A 22,593-nucleotide genomic window follows, 5' to 3' on the forward strand; every position below is an offset into this window, starting at 1 on the left:
AAAAAAAATTCTGGAGAGGTGACTTCCACCCAAAACAAGGAATCTTAGGCAGTATTACTCTTGAGAGCAAAACTAGGCCCTATATAGATGAAAGTTTTTACAAATAGGCTAATTTATTCTCTTATCCTATTATATCATTTTCAGTTTTCCATTCCTGCATAGAGAAGGAAGATTCTAGCTAAATATAAGGGCTTCCTAGTAGGGCTCTCCATTCTTAGCCTAAAGTGTCTCATGGATGATGATGCACCCACCACTGTAAGAATTCAAGGCCAAGACAGAAACAGGAAGCACAGCAACAAAACCCTGCAAGTTTGGAGTCAGAAAGACCTGTGTCTGGATCTGTTTGGCTATAATCACCTCTGTGATCTAGAGAAAACTGCTTAACCTCTGGAAGTCTACTTGCTCGTCGGTAAAACAGGAATATTAACAACAGCAACTCTGGCAGCTATAATGAGCACCTGGTCCCTTGTATGCCCTCAGTGCACGTTATCAGAGCATGATTGTCACTAATGCTGCAAAAGCATTCCTACACTGGATGGAATGTCGAACCAGAAAGCCCCTGTGGTCCTGTCCAGCTGAAAAATGCTAGATGTCCACCCATGGACAACTTTGCTTGCTGAAAGCTAACTGGAAGCAGCCAAAACCATTTTCAATTACAACTCAATCAAGTCAATGGCGTTCTCTTTCTATTAAGTTGAGGTCATTTAATTTGTACATAAGTCCTTAATTATTTAAGCAGAAAAGAACAATTAATTTAACTCACGTGTCAAAAAAGTTTTGCTTTACTTGGTGGTTGACTTGACACAAAGAGTTACAAAGCTCCATTGTGGATTTATCATGTAGATGGAGCACCATTCTCCCTCCCTTAGTGCCAGCTTCCTCTGTTTCTGGAGACTCAAAGTTCAAGTACAACTGCCATTCCCAGATGGCCCTGAGTCATAGACAGGACTTACAGAAATAGTTTCAATTCAGGCACTTTACTAGTCCTGTGACTTGGGGCACATTAAGAAATCTCTCTGGGCCTCAGCTTCCTCATCTGGAGAATGGGGATTTTAATGAACCCTGACAGTTGGACTGTGAAGAAAGCTGAGTGCCGAAGAATTGATGCTTTTGAACTGTGGTGTTGGAAAAGACTCTTGAGAGTCCCTTGGTCTGCAAGGAGATCCAACCAGTCCATTCTGAAGGAGATCAGCCCTGGGATTTCTTTGGAGGGAATGATGCTAAAGCTGAAACTCCAGTACTTTGGCCACCTCATGCGAAGAGTTGACTCATTGGAAAAGACTCTGATGCTGGGAGGGATTGGGGGCAGGAGGAGAAGGGGACGACAGAGGATGAGATGGCTGGATGGCATCACCGACTCGATGGACGTGAGTCTGAGTGAACTCCGGGAGTTGGTGATGGACAGGGAGGCCTGGCGTGCTGCGATTCATGGGGTCGCAAAGAGTTGGACATGACTGAGCGAGTGAACCGAACTGAACTGAACTGAACTGATAGAGATGTCCTAAAGATGAAATAGAATAATGACTCCATATGGTTCATATGTTGTAAAACAAAATGCGTTTTTCTTAGTAGTTATTACTTTCACAGCAAAATCATGGCAGGTAATAAATTCCAAGACAATGAAGCCAGATGAAAACAGAGAGAAGCAGCTCAGGATGTTAGATTCACCATTAGTTTCTCTTCTTAGTTTTCATAGTTTGCTGTTTATTTCTTTCTGGAACAAGACGTTTTAATTAAAAAAAATTCTTTTGGGGGGCTTCCTTGGCTCAGTGACAAAGAATTAGCCTGCCAATGCAGGAGACCCGAGTTCGATCCCTGGTCTGGGAAGACCCCACATGCCTCAGAGCAGCTAAGCCTGTGCGCCACAACTACTGAGCCCACAAGCCACAGCTACCGAACCCTGCATGGTGGAGCCTGCGCTCTGCAGCAAGAGAAGCTACTGCAATAAGCCCGCACACTGCAATGAAGGGCAGTCCCCACATCAGCGAAAACGCAGCACAGCCGAAAACAAACAAAATTATTAAAAAAAATTAAAAATCCTTTGTGTTAGCTGCTTTTATTTTCTTCGTATGTTTTAAAATATAAACTTCATTGAAGCATTTCATATGTACAGAAAATGCACAGATTAAAAGAGTATTTCTCAATGAATTCATCACAAACCGAACACGTCACTAGCACCACAGAGGTCCCTCTTATGTCCCCTTCTAGTCATCATTCAGCCAAGGTTGACAGCTATCCTGACTTCTAATTCCACAGATATGTCTCTTTTTGAACTTTAGGTAAAAGGGACTCATATATTTTATTAAGCCAGGGTTCTTTCACTAAAAATTAGGTTTGTGAACTGTGAACACATTTTTACATGCAGTAATAGTTCTTCATTCTCACTGTATATAGTATTCTATTGAATGAATATACCATAGTTTTAAAATTCATTCCACTATTCATGGATATCTCGGTTGCTTCCAGTTTGGGGATATTTTTAATGATGCTTTCTAAGGGCATTGTGAAACTTACCTTTTGGTGAACATATGTAACAGATTTCTGTTGGGAACATACCTGGGAGTGAAACTGCTGGCTCATAAAGCATGTATGTATACTTTCAGGTTTAGTGGGTCCTCTTTTAGGCACCTGGCATTTTAATCAGTGCTTATTTTATATCTCCTCTCCCTGCTTCCAGGATCTTACTCTTTCATTTGATCTCATACAACAAACCGCACTTAGTTTTGTTAAAAACAGAATCGATCATGTTTGTCTCCAAACATTCTGTGATTTGGAAATGTCATTCATAACACTGTCACAATCAAGGTCTTTCCTCTTTGGCCTTCATCAATCACTTACTCATTTAACAAGTAAAGTTCCCAGCCTTGAAGCACCTCAAATCTGATAGGGACACACTAAAAAAGGAATAGCAAAGTAAGACATCTTAGAGCCAAGTTCTGGAGAACCCAGAGGATATGGGAAGACTTAAGAAGGGAGGAATTTTATGAGCTGGTGATAAGAAAGAATGGAGAGAGAAGAGGAAAAGAACAACAAACTGTAATGAAAAAGCATGTGTCCAAGGAGAAGGGAAGCACGTTTGATGAGACAGCTCCATGGGGTACTGTGGTGACAAGCCACACATGGGGCTGGAGCATGGACTGGAGCAGGGTTCTGAAGGGCCCATACAGTGTCCAAACCTTACCCTGTAAGCCTCAACTTCTCAATAAATATGACACATCCTACTGGTGAGCAAGCTGCTTTTAGGTGGTAATGAGTTAAGGCACTTCCATCTAATGGTTTGGAGAATTTAAACGTGCATTAGAAAAATACTAGTTTTCCGGTTAATGTAGGGAGATAAAGTTCCACTTTAAATAAATGTGCCTAAGCAAAACAAAAGTGAGCTGATTTAAAGAAAAAATTAAACACTTATATAGGTAAGACATAGGGGGGAAATTATAAAGGCAGTAAGAAATGACTGGCACTGGGAAACTAACATAGAACTAGAGGCAGTTTTAAAATAGGGGAATGATGCAGTCAGATGTGTCTTTTACAAAGACAATTGTTGCATACAGGCTACTCAGTCTCTGGCCTCATTTACCTCACTCTCCTGCATCCCTCTTGCCATAGACAGTTCTCCAGAACAGGCTCGTCTTGTCCCACAACCCTAGGTTCACAGCATATCTAGGTGATTGAGCAGTGCACTCCAAAGCATGACTGCCTGGATTTGGTCCCCAGCTCTCTCTACCTGGTAACCTGGCTGGTAGCAGGCTGATAACCTGGGCAAATTGTCTTTCTGCTTTGTTTGTCACCTCACTGGGTTGTAATGAGGACGTGAAATGTGCCTGGCATTCAACAGGTACTACAGCACATACATATGTGTTAATTTATATGATGGGTTTTATCTGCCATAAAATATACCCTCCTTTCTATGCCTTGCAAACCCTTGTCCGTTTATTCAAACTCCAGCTGAAACCAAATGTCCATCAACTGATGAATGGATAAACAAAATATGGTATATCCATACAATGGAATATTTTCAGTTATAAAAAGGAATGAAACATTGATATATGCTACAACACAGATTGACCTTGAAAACATACAGGCTCACTGGAAAAGATCCCGATGCTGGGAAAGACTGAAGGCAGGAGAAGGGGACCACAGAGGATGAGATGGTTGGATGGCATCACTGACTCAATGGACATGAGTTTGAGCAAGCTCTGGGAGTTGGTGATGGACAGGGAGGCCTGCCGTGCTGTAGTCCATGGGGTTGCAAAGAGTCAGACACAACTGAGCACACTGAACTGAACAGGGAGACATCAGCTGTCCCCACTGGAGTGTAAGCAGCCTGAAAGGCAGGGAGGGTAGGTGATTCATCTACAACTCCTTAGAATTTATCAGAATGACCAGTACCTACTAGTTGCTCCAGTCCATGCCTGCTGATAGAGTAAGTAGAACCTTACCATTTGCGGGAAAAGCAGACTCGGAGAATACTTAATGTCCCCAAGTGTCCAGGCTCTAAAGTACCAACCCAGTGACTAAAGATCTTATGCCCCCATGTGGGGGCCCAACCCCTGTTGAGTATTAAGACTGTGTACAAAACAGCATAAAAAGCCCTTTCTTTTGCCATCGAGATTGAAACAAGCTTAGACTTGGATTTCTTTTTCTCTCCTGTCAACTAGGCTTGTTTGTGCCCAGCAAACATGCAAATCCTGAACTTAGAGATTGTTGGAACAATGACAATCTCTGCTCTGATAATCACTGACCTGCCAAAGCCATTGTTAGTAAAGGCAGGTACAATTCTAAGATCCTGGCAAGGAAGCCACACTGTGGGTGAATGCATGTTATGAAGTAAACACAAGTCGCAGAAATCCTGCAAGCAGGACAGTGGTGAATGAAGTAGAGTGTCTTACATGAACGTTCCTTAGACTTAGTCTGCTAATCCTGCTGTCATCCGCTGAGTTGGAAAAACAAGATGACATGAAACATGTGAATTATCTGCAGTGTTTGGATACATTTCCATACCTCTTCTTATACCCACCTTCATTTCAGAAGGCAGGTGTGAAATAGGAAAAAAAAAAAATCAGAACATCAAGTTAGAAGCCCTGAGTTAGACTGTAGGTTCCATGTGAACTTTTCCATGTGAGCCTCAGTGTCCACCTCTGTAAAATGGAGACCCCGAATATTTCAGGGACAGTGTAAGGATCAAGTGAGCTAACATGAAGGAAAGTAATACAGACTTCCATTTACGGTTCAAGGACAACTATGTGAAAAAGCACAAGCACATTATTCAAAGGTACAAAAAATTTAACAAGTAGGAACCCAGGTGATTTTTCCTTTTCAGTTTCCATTTTTATTTACTTTCTATAAATTACATGTTTTGCCTATGAGATAAAGTTCCATTTCTAAAGTTTCTTCCCGCCTCATCTCTTTCTGGGGTTAGGGATTCCCCCTCTAACTGGCAACTACCTGTTTTTCATATCCCTGAGTCTCTTTCAAGACTCAAGAATCATATCTACCTAGAGGGGTGGGATGGGGTGGGAAGTGGGAGGAAGGTTCAAGAGGGACGGGACATATGTATACCTGAGGCTGATTCATGTTGAAGTATGGCATATACCAACACAATAGTGTAAAGCAATTATTATTCGATTAAAAATAAATAAACTGAACAAAACAAAGGAATCACAGCTAATTCCAGAGCCAAACTGCCTGGCTTTGAAATCTGGTTCTGCCCTTACCAAGCAATGTAACCCTAGCCACGTTACTGGATCTCTCTGAAGCTCAGTCTTCCAGTCTGTAAAATGGAGATAATAATTGTATGCACCTCATAGTGTTTTTATGTGAATTAAATTAATTCATCTTTGTAAAGTGCTTAGGATAGGACCAGGCATTTAACACATGCTATTCCCTAGTGGCTCAGATGGTAAAGCATCTGCCTGCAATGCGGGAGACCCGGGTTCTATTTCTGGGTCGGGAAGATCCCCTGGAGAAGGAAATGTCAATCCACTCCAGCACTCTTGCCTGGAAAATCCCATGGACGGAGGAGCCTGATAGGCTACAGTCCATGGGGTCGCAAAGAGTCGGACACGACTGAGCGACTTCACTTTCACTTTCACATAAATGTTAAGTATATTAAAGGTCTCATCTTTATGAGGAGTTTCCTAAGGTTCCCTCTTCGCCGCATACACCTCCTCAGGTTAAACTGATGCTACCAATCCCTAACAGCATCTAGAAGATTTCACGGCACTCATTTTTAATGTTGTCAGTCTGTCTGTACTAGCCTACGAGCTCCTTTAAATCAGATCTGTTTTTATTTCTAGAAGATAAATGTATTTGACACAAATGTAATAGACACAATAAATGTACACAAAACAAATAGTTTTCAGTGAATCAATGGACAAATAAATAAATACCTCTATCACAAAGGTGGGAGAACCTGATTCGATCCCTGGTCAGGGAACTAGATCCCACATGCTGCAGCTAAAGACCTGCACACCACAGTGAAGACTGAAAGATCCCAAATGCAACAACTAAGATCCAGCACAACCAAATGAGTAATAATAAAAGAACTGACAGTACTGAGAGTGTTTCTTATTCATTTTGTATCTCTAATGCCTGACATAGAACCTTTTACTCCATGAATAAACGGCTGAAGTTACTACTACTAGAAAGGCCAGCAAATCACATAGAATTTTGAAGAAGAGTTTTGGAAGCAAACTTGAAAACGCTGATTCTTGGGCAAAACCACAGATCATCTTAGGTAAACCGGGACAACTTTCCATCATAACAAAAATACCATAGATGTATATATCTACATTTCCAGTGCCACGAGAGGAACAGTGAAAATAATCAAGCATTCAGAAAAGTAAGATCATGGCATCTGGTCACATCACTTCGTGGCAAATAGATGGCAAAACAATGGAAACAGTGAGATACTTTATTTTGGGGGGGCTCCAAAATCACTGCAGATTATGACTGCAGCCATGAAATTAAAAGATGCTTGTTCCTTGGAAGAAAAGTTATGACCAACCTAGACAGCATATTAAGAAGCATTACTTTACCAACAAAGGTCTGTCTTGTCAAAGCTATGGTTTTCCCAGTAGTCATGTATGGATGTGAGAGTTGGACTATAAAGAAAGCTAAGCGCCGAAGAATTGATGCTTTTGAACTGTGGTGTTGGAGAAGACTCTTGAGAGTCCCTTGGACTGCAAGGAGATCCAACCAGTCCATCCTAAAAGAAATCAGTCCTGAATATTCATTGGAAGGACTGATGCTGATGCTGAAGCTGAAACTCCAATACTCTGGCCACCATGCGAAGAACTGATTCATTTGAAAGGACCCTGATGCTGGGAAAGATTGAAGGCGGGAGGAGAAGGGGATGACCAAGGATGAGATGGCTGGATGGCATCACCAACTCAATGGAATGAGTTTGAGTAAACTCTGGGAGTTGGTGATGGACAGGGAGGCCTGGCGTGCTGCAGTCCATGGGGTCGCAAAGAGTCGGATATGACTGAGAGACTGAACTAAACTGATAGGACACAAGCCTCTTCAGAACAGAAAGATGAAGACTGAGAAAGAAAAGGACTCATGTCAAAAGCATGAAGGGTCAAGAGAGCCACGTGCAGGTAAATCCGCTACCTTGAGAAGCCTGAAAGTTAGCTTTAGAGGGAAGAAAAGTAAGCACTTCTTTAACACAACATAGTAAATTGTAGGGGCTTCCCTGGTGGCTCAGATGGTAAAGAATCTGCCTGCAATACAGGAGACCTAGGTTTGATCCCTGGGTCAGGAAGATCCCCTGGAGAAGGGAATGGTTGAGCCAGTTGATCTTAAGGGTAAGAGGAGGGAAATGGAGATAAGGTCCCTGGAATTTGAGAGCATTCACTGATCATGAATCCATAATATGTGGAGCATTGGATAATGATATCTAGGGTTTGAATCTGACATTCAAAGAGTATAACTAGAAATTCACAAATTACACCATACAAAATATATCCTAGGAAGTCTGCTAAAGGCAGGAGCAAAGGCCCTGACCTAGCAGGGTATTTGTAGAGCTTTTGGGACCTTAAATGACCTGACCTAGCATAACACAAAAAGGTGTTCTTTGATTGTAATTAATTTCTTATGGAAACTAGTTAAAAACTAAGCTTCCTTCAGCCAGGAACAACTGTAAACCTAAATGCATTTATCCTTTTCCCCTAAATCTATAGGACATCACATACTGACCAAAAAGTTTCCTCAGAGGAAAATGTCAGCAAAATACATGAGGAACTTCCCTGGTGGTCCAATGGTAAAGAATCCGCCTGCCAATACTGGGCACACAGGTTTGATCCCTAGTCTGAGAGAATCCCACGTGCCTCGGGGCGACTCATCACCACAACTACTGGCACCAAGCTCTAGAGCCTTAGAGCTGCAACTACTGAAGCCTGGGAGCCTAGAGCCCATGCTCTGCAACAAGAGAAGCCACTACATGGAGAACCCAGCACTCTGCAACTCGAGTAGTCCTCACCAGCCGTAACTAGAGAAAGCCCTGGCACAGCAACATAGATTCAGCATAGCCATACATATAAATACGTAAGAATTTAAAATATAATAATAAAGGCAAGAACGCTATTTGTTGTACAGACTGTAGTGGTTGTAGAGAGTAAAGACTCACCTAGAACAGGGTTTCCAAATCTTGGCACTACTGACTTTTGGGTCAGATAATTCTTTATTGTAAGGGGCTCTCCTGTGTGCATCAGGATGTTTAGATGCATCATTGGCCTCTTCCAGAGATGCCAGAAGTGTTCCACCCCTCCCAGACTGTGACAGCCAATAATATCTCCAGACATTTGCCAAATGTCCCCTGGAAAACAATCTCCTGCAGTGGAGAACCACTGGTCTAGAACCACCTTGCCCACTTAATTGTTCAGTTGTGTCCGACTCTTTGTGACCCTATGAACTGTAGACCACCAGGCTCCTCCATCCATGGGGATTCTCCAGGCAAGAATACTGGAGTGGGTTGCCATGCCCTCCTCCAGAGGATCTTCCCAAACCAGAGATCGAACCCAGGTCTCCCGCATTACAAGCAGATTCTTTACCGTCTGAGCCACCAGGAGCCCAAGAACACTGGAGTAGGTAGCCTATCCCTTCTCCAGAGGATCTTCCTGACCCAGGAATCAAACCAGAGTCTCCTGCATTGCAGGTGGATTCTTTACCAGCTGAGCTACCAGGGAACTATATCAGTAATATTTAATCCCTCAAATGGGATTCAGAAATGGAGAATCAAGCCTGTAAGAACTTTGTAAGATTTGTTGTACAGGCCATATAACCTGGCTGTTTTCTTTCTGTGACTTAATGTCACGGTGAATGCCCTTCTAAACCATCCCTACCCCCCATCCTCATTTACTCCCACCACCTTGACCTTCTCTTTAGAAATCCTATGAATAGCAACCTTTTACAGATTTGAACCTTGAAAGTAAAAAAACTTAAGAGAAATTTGTGGCTATGCAAAACATGTCTCAAATCTCCCCCGCCTTCTATCCAATTTTAAAGGCAAGGAAGCTGAAAGCCAATAAAATAAAATGCCATGTCCAAAGTCCCTAGTCTGTTAACCAAGGGCTGATCTTGGTAAGAAGACTGGTCCTGGTCCAGGGATTTTTCCCAAACCCAACCTCCTTCAGGAAGCCTTATGAGAATCTAAATCCCAACCACTATTCACCTTGAGCACACTGCTTGATCTGTTAGTCCTTCATTTCCATATCTGCTAGATGAGGATCCTGTATGTGTGCGTAGTCACGCAGTCATATCCAACTCTTTGTGACCCCGTGGACTGTAGCCCACCAGGCTCCTCTGTCCATGGGATTCTCCAGGCAAGAATACTGGAGTGGGTTGCCATGCTCTCCTCCAGGAATCTTCCCAACCCAGGGACTGAACCCAGATCTCCTGCACTGCAGGTAGATTCTTTACCATCTGAGCCACTAGGGAAGCCCAGATGACGATAATAGTAGGACCTAATTCTTACAGTTGATTCTGCTGATTAAATAAAGTCAAGCCTGGCATTACAGTAGGCACTCCTTAATGTCAGCTATTATTGTTAGCCATTATTATTTTCTGTTTTTAACTTTCAACTTCAAATATTTAGTTACAGATAGCTGTTACGCAATTACTCAAGTATAAGACTCTCCTTTTCTTTCATTGATTACTGTAGGTACACACATATATAATTTGTCATCAAAGTATTTTCCTTATTAAAAACAAAACTGAAATAAATGAGAAATCTTCAGAGACTACATATCCTTTTGAGCAGTGACCCATCTGATGCAAAACCAAAAACCACACCATTTGCCCAATTGAGCAACAATAAATTTTATTACACCTCATGGGCACCACTGGTGTTGACAAACCAGAATGAAAAGCTGCAGCCGTTGACAGTTTCTATAGCCGTGATTGCAAAACATTGTCCATTGTAACCTCCTCTCCTACCTCCACCCAAATGTAATGGTTTATGACTTTCTACAACATTTCTTTTTTGGACTAGAGTTTTCTATTGCTTCAGACAATATAGTGTTTTATTTCTACAAACTTGGAAATAGAAGCTCAATCTTCTTCTTTTTAGAAGAACCACTGGGAGGGGAGGAGTGCTTGCAGTGGTGGTATAGATATAGCTTCCAGCCCTCCAAGCTCCAAAGCCTCATGTCTTATTTGTCATCGGATTCCCAAGCGCTTGCTCTAGAAGCTCAAGAAATGGATCTGCTAGAGATGCAAGTCAGCCTTTCACAATGTAGTTTAAAGCGTGTCCGGGCTGGCTTCCAGTGTCCACCCACATGCTAGGCAGCAGCGTTACGGACCCTTCGTCAAGTAAGGTAAAGAAGAGACAAGAAATACATTTGCATGTCCTAAATGGATCCATTTGTATGTGCCAATATTTACAGCATGAATTTGCATGTCTCTAAAAGTGGTTGTACCTCACAAGGAAATCCACTGTACTTCATGTTGTAATATTTTCATCTTTTATGATATGGAATGAGTCTTTGTTCATGCATGATCTACACTTACTTTTTCTATATTAAATATGCTATTTAACATAAATTCAATATTTACTAAATATATCTTCTACACTAAATATATTAAATATAACATTTAATTCTTAGCATATTTATATTTATAATATAGTAGCATATCAATTGGAGGAGGAAATGGCAACCCACTCCAGTATTCTTGCCTAGAGAATTCTTGTCCCATGGACAGAGGAGCCTGGTGGGCTGCTGTCCATAGGGTCGCACAGAGTCAGACACGACTGAAGTGACTTAGCAGTAGCAGCAGCAGCAGCATATCAAATATCAAACATATAATACTGAAATATTAAATATATATAGGATTAATTTGAATTAGACAATTCTTAATGGCTGAAACTATACTTAAAATTTTTCAACATTAACCCACCCTAACCCATGCCCGCATTACAGTGTCTTATACACTGTGGATGGCTCATTTGTTAGAATACTGTTTAATTATGTGTGATATAAAGGTTACACTCTTTATCTATATTTGTTAATTTGGACCCAGTGATAAAAAGAAATAATGAAATCCAAAATAGTTGCCTAAAATAAATGCCTCTCACTCTTGCTACAAGTGCTGGATACAAAAGGGAAACATCTCCTTGGGGTGTTTAACAGGCATCTCAGTGAACATTCCCCAAACTGAGCTCCTGGTTTCCCCAGCTTCCCTTGAACCTGTTCTCCTTCAGTTCCTCACACCGAACCCAGTGACTTTAGCTAGAATCCTTATTCTTTCCCTCACCCCTACATCCAGGCCATCAGTAAGTCTTGCTATTTCTTCAAGTCACTGACGAAACCCCTACCACAGCTGAACTGAGGCTGTAAAAAAAGGCAAGAAAGCGCACAGAAGAAATGGCGCCCAGCTGACCAGCATGACTCCACTTCCACTGCCCGCTTCCAAAAAGGAATCGTATCTGTCTGCCATGACAGCCTCCCTCCAATTCAGTCTTTACCTAAGAGTTATTATTTAACAAGCAAGTCCTTTCTTCACGGCTTCCCATTGAAATGGGGGTAACAAGCTCTGATGAGGCTGAAGGGCCTGCATGCTCTAGGACTCAGTTCCACAACCTTACCTGTGCCTCCCTGCCCCTTGCTCCCAGCACGGGGGCAACACCGGCCTCCTTTAAGTCCTTCAGCACGCCCAGCTTCCTCCAGCCTTAGGAACTGCATAAATGCTATGCCTTTAGCACCACATCACATCCCAGGGGCAGCCTTCTCAGGCCACGCCAGCTAAGAGTCCCATCTTCTATTGTCCGGTACCCCTCAGTTCCTTCAGAGCACTGAATCCCACCCCAACCCCTGAAGAAAGCCCCACGAGGACAGAGAACTCTTGTTCTCCGCTGCACACCTAGTACCGGCATCTGGCACATAGCAGCTACTCAATATAACAGCTGAGTCTATGCCTACATAAGGAAAATAGGTTTTTTCAAAGTCTGCTTTAAACCCGTTTAATCCACATTCAGCTTTCCTGATGGCTCAGTGGTAAAGAATCTGCCTGCCAAGTATTCCATATTCATCTTTTTTTAAGTATACCTATTAACTAGGTCTATATTTTGATAAATTTTTCTAATTCATAAAGAATTACCACTAGCTCCACCTACATAGTATATTGTTTAAAAAAAAAAAAGTTGCTCAGTCGTCTCCAACTCTTTGTGACCCCGTGGACTGTAACCCGCTAGGCTTTTCTGTCCATAGATTTCTCCAGGCAAGAATACTAAAGAGGATAGCCATTCCCTTCTCCAGGGGATCTTCCCAACCCAGGGATTAAACCCAGGTCTCCTGCATTGCAGGCAGATTCTTTACCATCTGAGCCACCAGGGAGGCCCAGTGTATTCTTAAACACAGATCTAACTGAACATTTACATGCTACTCATTCTTAATGTCCCATTCGGTACATATGATAAGTAATACAATGATTTGCAGAAAGTACTAGAAATATTAGCTGATTATTCAGGGTTTTTAAAAATTTCTTGAATGGTCCATTTTACTGTCAGTTATGATGACAGTTTCCAAATCAACTTAGAAATGAAAAATATCCGGATAATTGTAAATCAGCCACAAGCCATGATCAACAACAGTCAAAAATAACTAAATCCATGATCTTCATGTACCTTCAGCAGAATTTACATACTATATTTTCGTTTGTTAGTTTTTGGTTGCGCCATGCAGCTTGTGGGATCTTAGTTCCCTGAGTAAGGATGGAATCCAGGCCCCCTGCAGTGGAAGCACTGGGACCCTAACCACTAGACCACCAAGGAATTCCTGTTTTTTAACTGCAAAGAACCTTCCTGGAGTGTACACTCACCTTCAGGACCACTTCTAGGGACTTAACCTGGTGATCCAGCAGATAAGACTCTAAGCTTCCAATTCAGGGGACATGGGTTCAATCCCTGATCAAGAAACTAAGCTCCCACATGCCGCGTGGCACAACAACAACAAAAACCCTTCTAGGGTCCCCAAACCCAGGAGCCACAGGATCCCACCAGCCATTGGGGAAGTTCTTTACAGAGTTACAAATCTAAAACTAACAGGAGGACACACAGAGGAAGCTGCACCTCCAAGCACCAAGAAATGCAGTTTTATTTAACCAAGGAAAATCGTGCAGAGGGAGGGAATAAGGCAGGGACTAGCAAACCAGTACGGCAGATCAGATCAGAGAGCGTTGTGCCACTCAGTAAACGCGAGACCAGAATTTTGTAAAAGGTTCTGGAGAGACATTAACAACTCAGACAATGACACTAGCACTCATCTCATGCCAGGTCAAGGGGAAATACTTAACTGAGCCCTGCAACTGAGAAAAGTATTGAGGTGGAATCCTGTAGCCACAGTTGACATTTGGCAAAATCTCAAAGGTCTGGAGAAACAGCTAAAAAAAAAAAAGTGCAAGTTGTCTTGACAGTTACTTTCAGAGCAATCATTAATTATAATTAAATGACACTAGAAGAAGTGATAAACAATATAGTAACATGAGTTAGTTAAGTGTAATTATCTGTAGGGCACGCAATTCACAAGACTGGTTCAAAACAGAGCTGTATGATTTATATGGAAATCACAAAAAGATTGCCAAAGACTAGGTTTTGATTTGGAAACAGAAGTGCTGAAACGATTGCGCCATTCCCACACTTAGCTCTGCCTTGCTTGTTACTTAGTCACTGGCCTCCATCAAGGACTCATGGTGGCACAGAAAATAAAGAAACCAGAGAAACCAGAGAAGATATGGTAGCTTAATAGGAGAGGTCTGGGGAAAAAAAGCATGCTTATTCAGAAAGACATGCTTGTAGTTACATTTTGAGTAGAACACACAAATAAGTACTACACTTTCAGTTGTACTTGTGCTGTGTAAAAGTCTGTGCTTTATTCACTTTATTTGACAAATATTTATGGATTACCTACTCTGTGGCAGGGGCTTCCCAGCTGGCTCAGTGGCAAAGAATCCACCTGCCAATGCAGGAGACGCAGGAGACAAGGGTTCAGTCCCTGGGTCAGGAAGATCTCCTGGAGGAGGAAATGGCAACCCACTCTAGTACTCTTGCCTGGATACTCCCATGGCCAGAGGAACCTGACGGGCTACAGTCCAGGGGGTTGCAGAGTCGAGTGCAACTGAGCGCACAAGCACTCTGTGGCAGACTCTGCTCTAAGATGCTTGACAAACATCAATAAATGATGTTCTAGTAGGGAACAGACAAACAATAAGCCACACAATCATAAAATATGCTAAAAAGTACAGTATTAAAAATAGAGCAGGGTAAGGAGAGGGAGCGCCAACAGGAAGGAGGAATTGCTGCCCTTCCACAAAGGGAGGAACAATAAAGACGTGAAGGAGGTGGAAAAGTGGAGCTTGGATGTAGCTGGGGAAGACAGTTCAGGGAGAGACAGTAGCGAGCGCAAAGGCCAAGGAAGCACGAAGCTGTGGCTAAAGCGATAATGGGGTGACTGACAGGAGATGGGATTTAAGAGGCAATGCGGACTTTCCTGACATTCCAGTGGTTAAGACCCTATGCTTCCCATGCTAGGGGCATGGGTTCAGTCCCTGGTCAGGGAAAGAAGGTCCCACATGCTCTGCGGTGTGGCCAAAAGAAAAAGAGGTAATGGGACTAGAAATACAGTTCCTCGTTGGCTTTTGAGGGAGATGGAGAAGCTCTGGAAAGTTTTCAGCTGGGAAATAACATGATCTGACTGTTTTATGAGTCACTCTGGATACTGTGTCAAATACCAAGCATATGGGATCAGGGCAAAGGTGGAAGCAGAGGGAAGAGAAAAGCAGATTCTGCCGTGCCACTGACAATTTCATTGATTAACTTTAGCCGATGGGGAAAAGACAAGACCCTTCACACCTTAGTAGGATGTGTGAGAACACAGGTGTCACCATTTGATTCAGGGTCTGTGTGGCTCATACACTTCCCACTGGGGGAGTGACTCCCAGGTCCCACTCTGGGAAGAGAGCTGGGCGAATATTCGAAGATTCCTGCCTTCCCAGGGTTGGTCTCAGCCACTGGGAGTGACTGAATATGGAGCCACTGCAGATAAAAGGCACAAATTCCGGGGCTCCTTAGTAGTAAGTAGTAGTTTCTGCTTACTCACTGGCACAACTACAAATAACCTGAGGTGGATCCTGGAACCCACAATACAGGGCAAAGAGCAAAGGAGGTACCTGGGACAAACTATTGTTTGCACCAGCTAGCTTGTTATTGGATTCCCTTTGCCCTGCAAATAGGATTTCACTGGAGGCAATTCTCTGAACACAAGTCTTCACCACTTGCCCTCCATCCGCTTAGCTGAAAGTACACCAACAGCCGTACCAGAAACACCAACCAGCGGGGCTCACAGAGCTGTGCACTCCCTCAATGTTGTTCTTCCTTGGTGGATCTCTGTTCACTCTCCCTAGTTTTGAGAAAATGCACTTTTCCCTGATAATTATCTAATAAATTCCTTGTACTTTGAGAAATACATTTTCCCCTTCTCATTGTTACCTAGTAACAAGTCTGGGCCTTCTAAAGGCTGTTAAAGAGCAGAAGAAAAGAGGTATAAACATTTAAGTGTTTGCCAATGTGATGGGCACCTAAGCAGTGCAACAATTCAGCCCCTCCCTTCCCCATCCAGACATGCTTTCAGAAGCTTGGCTGTGGATAAAGCTTCCATTCTGGTTGCTTTTTGAGTTCACTACTTCTCCATCATATTTTCTCTAAAATGCCTATTTTCTCTAATTTTTGCTAAAATGCCTGTGGAAAAATAGAGATCATCCAAATAAATATGATTCATAATACATGCCCATGAAATGAAAAAAAAAAAAAAGCTGTCATTTTAGATGGTAATGATTTGGGCAAAGAAATTCATATTTATTGAGCACTTAACTATAAACTAGGGACATTGAGGGATGCAAATATTATTTAGACACAAATCCTGCCTCCAAGAAACTTAACGTCTGTTTGGCAGGGGAAAACAGTATATGTACAAAAAGTATCAAATGATATAAAAAGCCATGAGAAGTACATAGATAAGACACTGGCAGTTCTGAGAAAGTCTCATACTCTGATTATGAATATGACCCATTAACACTAACCAGCAGAAGTCATAATAGGAACTACTTAAGTTTGCTGTATTAAGGGCTTTTACATGGAGTATTTCTACTTTGCATTAGCCACTTCCAGATCTATACTGTTTTCAGCAGAACATTTGGCAGTCTCTCACTTAACAGATATGATAGCATCATTCTTTTTGCTTCTAATAAAACATCATACAGTTGATGATCATATATAGAGAAGAAAGAAAAAGGCATGTTAATGATTCTAAGTTAGTTTCTTTCTACAACTAAGTTACAAAGACCAAGAGAAACTTGCAAAAATTAGTGCCTGCCTATAATAGAATGATGCTAAAGCTGAAACTCCAGTACTTTGGCCACCTCATGCGAAGAGTTGACTCATTGGAAAAGAGTCTGATGCTGGGAGGGATTGGGGGCAGGAGGAGAAGGGGACAACCGAGGATGAGACGGCTGGATGGCATTGCTGATTCGATGGACATGAGTTCGAGTAAACTCCGGGAGTTGGTGATGGACAGGGAGGCCTGGCGTGCTGCGATTCATGGGGTCACAAAGAGTCCGACACGACTGAGCAACTGAACTGAACTGAATGGCAATGACAAGGGCATTTGGTCAAAAGGAGTGATCTTAAGAAGAGGATCCTAGATTACCATCACCAGAATAAGTCACAAAGAGAGTAGAGTAGTGAGATGAGAAGAATTCAAACATAGAAAGGCATCCTAAAATGATATATAACAAGTGAACAATGTACCATATCAGACTGACTGCATGCCAGGCACTGTTCTGAGCCCTCTTTATAAAATAGATTGATTTATTTTATCCTTGTAACAACTCTGGGAGACAGGCATTTTACAGCTGAGGAAACTGAGTCATGGAGCGATCAGGTAGTCTATAAGTGGCCAAACTAGGATTTGAACCAAGGGAGCCTGGTGGGCTGCAGTCCATGGGGTCGCTAAGAGTCAGACATGACTGAGCGACTTCACTTCCACTTTTCACTTTCATGCATTGGAGAAGGAAATGGCAACCCACTCCAGTGTTCTTGCCTGGAGAATCCGAGAGATGGGGGAGCCTGGTGGGCTGCCATCTATGGGGTCGCACAGAGTCGGACACAACTGAAGCAACTTAGCAGCAGCAGCAGCAGCAGCAGCAGACTGTATTCTTAGCCATTTCTCCATGGAGTTTGAATTTAATGTGAATGGTCATCCTTTCCTCACAGACTGTCATTTTCATGCGGGCTAACCACTCCTTCTTTCTCTCCACATGTGACCAAATTTGGTTTAGATGGTAAAGAACCTGCCTGCAATGAGGGAGATCTGAGTTGGATCCCTGGGTTGGGAGGATTCCCTGGAGGAAGGCATGGCAACCCACTCCAGTATTCTTGCCTGGAGAATCCCATGGACAAAGGATCCTGGTGGGCTATGGTCCATAGGGTCGCAAAGAGTCAGACACAACTGAGTAACTGGGCACACACCCTGAGAACAAACCAGCCCACAGAGCCGAGGTCTCTTCTGCATCATTATGCTGCAGCTTTTGCCTTTTATAATCTAACTAAAGTCCAAGGTAAATCCTCAACCACTGCATTCTTCCCTGGGAAAATAGTAAGATCATTTGCACATAGAAATATATCATGATTATTAGCTGGAAGAATAAAATCAACAACAATAACAACAAAAAATGGATCAGGCCATTGAATTTTCTGTTAATAATAAGCTGCAGTGCCCCACTGAGTTTTCCGTGTCACCAAATTCTCCCAGTTGTAGTTACACAAAGGCAACTTTGTCTTGAGACAGCTACTAAGAAGATGGGCCTAATCTTGGCAAGGGCTTGGTGTACCGAGAACCATGTTATTATTTTTGAAAATAAATGACAGCAAACAAAGAGAAATATTATTTAAGCCGTCTTTTCAAAAGGCACAGTGCTATCATCATCATGGACATGGAACCCCACTTTCGGACACATGAATATTTTACCTGACCTCAAAAGGCCCAAATACACATTCTCAGAATGGCAATCAAACTGATCTAAGAAATTAACACCTGAAAAAAATCTTCCTCACTTTACTAAGTACTTCTTTTGTTTTCTTTTGGCATGATATATAACGCTTTACAAAAATGATTGAAGACTCAGTGCTCTGAAAGGTGAATACTTTTTATTATAATTTTTATAGGTTGGCATTTCCTTGGTCAGGCAGAGGTGTCTTGTTTCTATTTCAGCTACACAATGCCCCACATTCATTGTGCATCCACCCATTGCCCACTGGTGTGTATAATTAACCCTTGTTCATCCACATGTGGATTATCCATTGCTTCTACAATCCGGTTGGTTTTTTTCCCCAGTATGGAAACTCAAGGAATATGACCAAAATTGACCATTAGCCAAAGCAAAGCACAATCAAGAAGCAAACACTGTCTGCAAATCCCCTTTCATCAACATACACCCACCAACTATGGTCTTGGCACTGGGACGTTATGTTGTCAAGAGCTACAAACATGTAATATTCCCAAAGACAAATATCATGATTTGAGGCCAGTGATTGTCTTCGTGACTAATGTAAATGACATTTTTGCACTGCCGAGAATCTGCTGAGACCAAAGGACTGATATCTCCTCAAAATCACAAAGCGTTTTCAGGGCTATACCAGCGCTTTGTCTTCTGGTGTCATCTCTCTTCAGCGGCCTTCAGAAAGGTAGAGATTGTTCTTTTGATTTCTAAAATGATCCCACTCTTTAAAACCTGGTAGGGTTTACCAAAAAGAAAAACTATAAACTACAGTCAAGCATTTCTACTATAGTCTCAGTTTTGTTGTTTTGTATTTTACAGATGTATAAACTGTTTATATCTAAACACTCCCACAAATGACTTCAGCATAAACTAACTGCCTAAGATGACAAAATCTCCATATTCACAGTGAAAAAGAATGCTCATATTATATACCTAAGTTACATAAACTAAGCTGTGGGTTTTTGTTTTTTCTTTTCAGGTGTCCTTTAAACCACTGCAGAAAGTAGATGAAAGCCAGAATGGAGTGTGGTTGAAGGGCCTGTGCCTTTTGTAATCAGTTTACTTTGGGCTGTACCTAGAGACAACATCTTGAACTCATTCAAATGAGCCGTCTATTGCAGAGCACTAGGGGCATTTGAATTACAAAAGTGGGGGTGGGGGTGAGCCTCAGATTCCTCCAGTTGAGTTCACCTGCAATAGTTGGACGGCATTAAATCCCACATTATTTTAGGGGTTTGGAGCTCACTTGTGTCTTGGCCATTTATTCCTCCAGACACTTTGTACCCTTCTACTTCCATTGGAAAATTCCTTCCTCGCCCACTTCTCAGGGCAAAAAGAGAGGCTCTGGAAAGAGGGGGGTACACTGACTTGAAGGGAAAGACATCCTTTCCCTCTGAGTCCTCGCCCCATACAGATGCTGACAGAGCAGAAGGAGATGCAACTATAAAGAGGCAGAAACCATCAGAACGCAAGCTCAGACCATTTCAGGAGTCTTTTACTGACAAGATGATTCAGGACCACACACAACAAGTGGCAGGGTGCCATTTCCCCCTAAATCCCAGTATGAGAGGTTTCTAACAACTTGAGGTGGCAGTTGAACAATCGCATATTATCATTGCTATGCTATTCTTCTCAGGAGTTTCTAAAAGCCTTCTAACTCATAACCCAAGTCATCCCTGCCTTGCCATTATTGACAATCCTTTTCTAGTTGTTCTTTGAAGCAATGACCCTGGGCAGGTGGCTGTCTGGACTAACACACACTTCTCACAATATTAAATCAGAAAATCAACATCATCATAAGACACAGAGACTGCTCCCAAGAGGAAAAATACATCTTTTAATCGGGCCAATGGCTGAAGCGTTCCAATATAACCTTTAACTTGGAATCATTCTGACAAACATTTTTTTAAACTGTATTTTTGTATTCAATGTAACTTCACAAACGTTTGGCACACAAACCCTAGGTTCTTACAAAATCTATCCTTTAGCTAAGTCGTATGAATCCCACACTTAAGCCCGCTTCAGAGCAAGTTTTTTTCTAGGATTATGCATCCTCTGGGAAAACCAAATCAGAGTTTCACTTGAACCTCAGGCCAACTTTGAGGATATCTCCCTCCCCCCACTTGCACTCCTGTATCCAGTGCTGAAAAACCAGAAGGGACTTGAAATGTAGAGGTGGAAACCTGTCTGAAATAGGCAAATACTTCCCTCTAGCAGTCAAAGCTCAATCAATTGGGACGTGATAGATTTTTTAATCATCAGATCAAGAGTAGAATTTGGAAAGCAAGTTCATTTTGTAAGAAAATTTTTTTATCAGCTTCAGTCTTCTAATCTTTGTTTAAATTACTGAGAACAGGTTCTGTTACTAGAAAATCAGAGAACAGTCTAATCTGAATGCTCTTATCATGTGAGGAGAAAAAAAAAGAGTCATCCTAAACACTAGTCAGAGAAAGTATGAGGACACATGTCCCGAAGCACATAGTTTCCTTGCTTTCTATCTTGATTTCATCCTCAGTGTCACCAGCTGTTTTGGGCAAAATTTAGTCTACGGCAGCACAGGTAGGAATCAAAAATATGCTGACAAATTAAGACTATAGAGATCGGAGTAAAGTGATGACGCCAAATTTTCAATCTTACAAGCTTCTGAAAACTCAAAACCCAAGAAAAAGATAAAGAATCTTCAAAACTTGATTCATTTTTGGCATCTGTTCACAAAACACTCTTGAGCAGACGAATTTAAGTGTAGCCTTGTCAGGTAAAGAAGCATGACGGAGTCAGACTAGGAGCTTGGTTCTTGTCAGTTTATTTCTTCCTTTAACAAATATTGAAATAATAACACTGGGCAGACTTTGGATTCTCCCTCTGTGCAGTAGTTAAGTCAAAGAGGCCAAAACAGTTTAACAGAACAAGGTGAAGGGTAAGGTAGACAAGAAAGGATATGAAAACCCAAATTCCTTTCTTTCCTTCCTCCTGTTTCCATTTTGGACTGGGTTAGTTTTGTTTCCCTCCAAGATTTCAGATCATCAATCTGACAAGGATTATTGTTTAATAGTCCACCACGCTCCTCTGACCACCAAATTCTCCAGGCAAGAATATTGGAGTGGGTAGCCATGCTCTTCTCTAGGGGATCTTTCTGACCCAGGAATCGAACCTGGGTCTCCTGCATTGCAGACAGACTCTACCACCTGAGCCATGCTGAATAGCAATACAAAATCCTGCAAAACGCTATCTCATCGCCTTGATTGGGTACTTGGCTTTGTCTAGAGATTGTGTTTTACGCTGTTGAAAATCTTTCACCTTTTAGAATAGGCACCTACAACTCTCACATGCACTTGATCTAAATTGCAACTGTGCTTAAATCTGTGGCAACCTCTTCACATTTATGCTTTTCTCTGCCCGAAAAAATTCTTGTGACTCTAGCACAATGAGTTTTAAAGAACAAGATTTCTAATCTATATTCACACTAAAGAACACTGGGTGAGCCATTAGAATGTGCTACATCAGTAACAGTACAAATCAGTATGGCAAAAATCAGCATGGCCTATGAGTCAAGTACCTTGAGGACACAATCTAAGATAAGCCTCAAGAAAGAAGACACATCCCCAAATGCTTTGGGACAGTACCCAAGAGTAGATGAACTTTTACCTTAATAAAAAAATGAATCACTATTTGAAAAATTCCACTTCATTTATTTTATCAGATTTCTTAAATATCCAGTGGCGGATTTGTCAGCTGTCATAGTTCATCAGCCCTAGACTTTTATACAGATTGAATTTTTAACTTTAAACAACTAAGCCTGTGCTATGTTACCTTGGGAGGTAAATGACTCCAAGGAGATATTCCCCTCATATCCTCCCCGAACACACATCCCCCAGTAACCCTCCCCTCCTTACCACTCACTGTGAGATGCCTGTCATAAAAGTTTTCTCAATCTCACTTTAATAATCTGAGTCTAAAAAGTCACCTGTGCCTCTGGACAGCCCAATCATACGCTTTCAAGAGTGGGGGAGAAAATTGTTTATTGTATGGAAAAGGTTCCATCAC

The 22,593-nt window shown here is 42.0% G+C and overlaps 1 protein-coding gene across 6 annotated transcripts in view; it reads right to left on the reverse strand.

Moving 5' to 3' along the window:
* Positions 1–22,593, reverse strand: part of RBM47 (RNA binding motif protein 47) — a 169,718-nt gene that overhangs the window by 145,336 nt on the left and 1,789 nt on the right. The window lies entirely within an intron of this gene.

Source organism: Capra hircus, chromosome 6 (assembly GCF_001704415.2).
Source record: "Capra hircus breed San Clemente chromosome 6, ASM170441v1, whole genome shotgun sequence".
Lineage (NCBI taxonomy): Eukaryota > Metazoa > Chordata > Mammalia > Artiodactyla > Bovidae > Capra > Capra hircus.